Source organism: Heterocephalus glaber, unplaced genomic scaffold (genome assembly GCF_053883595.1).
Source record: "Heterocephalus glaber isolate CG9 unplaced genomic scaffold, H.glaber_assembly_v1.0 deba00000943, whole genome shotgun sequence".
In the NCBI taxonomy this organism is placed as follows: domain Eukaryota; kingdom Metazoa; phylum Chordata; class Mammalia; order Rodentia; family Bathyergidae; genus Heterocephalus; species Heterocephalus glaber.
Window position 1 is genome coordinate 1,393,569 of NW_028258175.1, and position 3,534 is coordinate 1,397,102.

The window sequence follows — 3,534 nt, forward strand, 5'->3', positions numbered from 1 at the left end:
GTCTCCCTACCCGTGGCTGCAGTGTGCTTCACGGGGACCGGGGACCAGGGACGGACAGAAATCCGGCAGCGAGCCCGGTGCCCAGCACAGAGGAAGTGCTCTGTGCTCAAAGGCCCAGACGTGCTGGGGTGGCGGGCGGCCAGGAGACAGGACCAGGCTGCGAGGAGCCCCACGATCTCAGCACACAGATGACACAGAGGGAAACCCACAGCCGGGCCGGGGGCCCAGGACACAGGGACTCGGGCTCTGGGGTCTCCGCGAGCCTCTTCCTGCCCCCGTGCGGGGTGGGAGCCGCCTGTGCCCGCCACCTGTGCCCGCCTGCGCCCGCCTGTGCCCGCCTGTGCCTCCGCCGCCGGTCTCCAGCCCCTACGCGGCCCGCCCTTCTGTCTCCCCCTTCAGTGCAGCTTCTCCCCTCGGGAAGGAAGATGCGAGCGGCCTTCGTGTCTTGGTGGGGACGAGGGGACTGCGGCCCAGGGGGGCGTTGCGTAAGTGAAGAGCAGCCCCCTGCATGCACTGGTCCCCCCTCAGGCAAACCGTAAGTTTCCTCCTCAAAACAGTTGTTTCTGAACTTGGCTTTAGTAGCAAACACCTTTTAGAACGATTTTTATTTTTATTTTTTAAATGAACAATGCAGTTGTTAAAAAACAAATTCAAAGAGCCTGAGATGGGCATAACCGGTATCTCCCCCACTTCCACTGTGTGCTGGGCCTCAGCCCCGACACTTCTGTAACAGCTGCGTGCCCGCGGCCCCGGAGCCTCTGCGGGGATTTCTCCCGGGGCCTCACCGCGCCGACTGGAAACCTCATCGTTCAGGGCTTCTGTCTTTCTAATGTGTGTGGTGCTAGGGATCCGTCGCAGTCACGTGCCTCTTGCTGGCACAGTCCGTGACACCTGCGACTGCAAAGGAGAGGGGCTTCCTCTGACTCACAGTTCAGAAGTTTCAATCCATGGCCGGCGGGCTTGAAGACAGGAAGCAGAGCAAAGAGAGGAGCCGCGGAGGGAGAGAAACCTTCCGGTCGGGCCCAGCAGGGGCCGCTTCTGACCAGGCCTCCTTGGCTCACAGTCGGCTTGGTCCGGTCCTCTTCCTGCTCAGGGACTTGGGGGACATTCTCCATCAGCCGTGACAGGGCAGAGAAGAGGCCTGGGAGGGGACAAATCCCAAAGGGCCCCGGAAGCACACGGCCCCGAGCAGTGCTGTCGGAAACTACTTCCTAGGGGGGACACAAACCGAGCCACCCTGGGACCGAGCCACCCTGGGGGGGGGGGGGGGGACCCGGGACTTCTGAGAGGGGTTTGCTGAGGTCTTGAAGGCTGAGCCAGGAAAGAAAAGTTAAGCTCTATGCAAGGCCTGGTGAGTGATATTTTCTTGTTGAACTTTATAGCAGTCTAGGGAGGACAGCACCATCACCTTTGCTTCAGACAGCAGCCGGCGACACCGACCCTCACGTCCCATTGTGCTGATTCTCGGGCTCCGTCAGTTGTTCAGGGCCCTGGGGTGCAGCTCTGCCAGCACTCGCAAGCCCCTGGGTTTGGCCCCCAACATCACAAAGAGAACAAAAACCAAACTAAGGAGCCTGTGGAACCTAGCACAGCCCCAGACGAACTCTTTATCTGCTCCCTCAAGCCTGCTTCCCTGCGGCCGCCCGTATCAGAAAAGAGCAGTTTCACTCTTACAGCGCCTGGCCGTGAGCCTGATAGTGTCCTCCTCCTCTCTCTCGCTCACCTCCACATCCAGCTTGTTACGAAACCTGCTGCGTTTTGCCTTCAGAAGATAGCAGGTTGGGCAAGGAGGCGCCCGCCTGTGATCCCATCTTCTCAGTGGGCTGGGCCCGGAGGATGGAGGCCGCCCTCAGCGACTTGACCTAGAAGACCCTGTCGCCGAATAAAGAGAAGGGCTGGGTTGCAGCTCCGTGGTCGAGTGCTTGCTTTGCACGCTTGGGGCTCCAGGGCTCCATCCCCAGTATTGAAACAAAAAAAAAATTCAGCATCTGAAGGCTTCCATCCTGAGTTCCATCAGCCTGTCCAGGCCTCCTCTTGGTCTCCCGGATGGTGGCCCTGGCCCTGCTCCCGCCCTGGTCCCCGGGCAGCTTGCGGGTCCATCTCAAAGTGAACTTCTGGAGTGGAAGCTCTGAGTCTGTTCCCCATCCTGCCTTACAGCCAAAACACGGGCAGCAGGAAGTGTGTCCCCAGGAAGGTCAGGTGACAGGAAGTAGGGGCTTTCACTGAGCAACCTCCCTGCCTCCCTGCCTCCCTGCCTCCCTTCCCCTTGCCAAGTAATGGGGATTGAATTCAGGGCTTTTGTACTGAGCTACAGCCTCAGCCCATTTTATTTATCTTTTATGATTTAAAATTTTTTTATTAGTGCATATTTGCAGTACATAATGATGACATTCACTGTGGGGAATTGCCACATGTACACAGCACTTGCCAATTCTCCCCACCCTCGTTTGTTTGTTTGTTTCAGACAAGGTCTCCCTATGTACTCCAGGCTGGCGAACTCGAGGCAGTCCTGCGTCAGCCTCCCAAGTGCTGGGGTCACAGGTGTGCACCACCATGCCTGTTTTTAAATTTTTTTTCTTTTGGCAGCATCAGATTTATTTATTTATTTTATAAGTCTTTATCAAGTTAATTATCATAAACACAGATTAACAGCCAGACTAACGGGCCAAAAAACATATAAAACAATTACATTAAATCGAGGTACACTCTTAGATACATTGGTCATGCTGGATTACAATAATGTTTTTCTCTTTTCCTTACTGTCTGTCTTTTATTTTGCACTCTATTTATATATTAGCTTTCTCATATAAGAGAAACCATGGTGTATTTAAACTTGTGTGTCTGACTTACTTCACTTGATATTATGGCCTGCTTTCTTGGGGGTGATACTGGGGATCAAATACAGGAACTTGCACTTTCAAGGCAGGCGGGGGCACCACTAAGCTAAATCCCTGGCCCATTGATATTATGGTCTTAAGGTACAACCACTTTCCTACAAATGACTCAAATTTATTCTTCTTTATGGCAGAGTAGTACTCCACTGTGTGTAAACACCACATTTTCTTTGTCCATTTATCTGTTGATGGACATATAGGCTGCTTCCAAACTTAGTTATTGTGAATTGTGCTGCTGTAAACATAGATATGCATGGATCACTGTAATATTGTCTTTAATTCTTTTGGGAAGATACCTGGAAAGGGAATATCTGGGTCAAATGGAATTTCTGTCTAGTTTCAGTTTTTTGAGGAATCTCCATACTGATTTCCATGGCAGTTGTACTAATTTACATTCCCACCAACAATGTAGAAGCCCCTCCCTCCCTGCAGCCCCACCAGCATTTATTATGATTTGATTTCTTGGTGATGGGCATTCTTTCTGGAGTGAGATAGGATCTCAGTGTTGTTTTAATTTGCATTTCTTGAATGGCTGGAGTTATTGAACATTTTTTCATGTATTTATTGGCCATTTGTACTTCATCTGAAGAGTGTCTATTCATTTCAGATCCATTTTTTGAGTGGCTCTTTAAATTTGGGG

General features: G+C 52.3%; 1 long non-coding RNA gene across 1 annotated transcript; it reads right to left on the reverse strand.

The window, feature by feature from the left end:
• Window positions 1-586: 586 nt before the first annotated feature.
• LOC110344225 (uncharacterized) lies at window positions 587-2,189 on the reverse strand. Its single transcript, XR_015450427.1, has 3 exons — window positions 1,724-2,189; window positions 1,409-1,523; window positions 587-1,141 (listed from the first exon to the last, which is right to left on the reverse strand). It is a non-coding gene; the product is annotated as an uncharacterized LOC110344225 (long non-coding RNA).
• Between the last annotated feature and the right edge of the window lie 1,345 nt (window positions 2,190-3,534).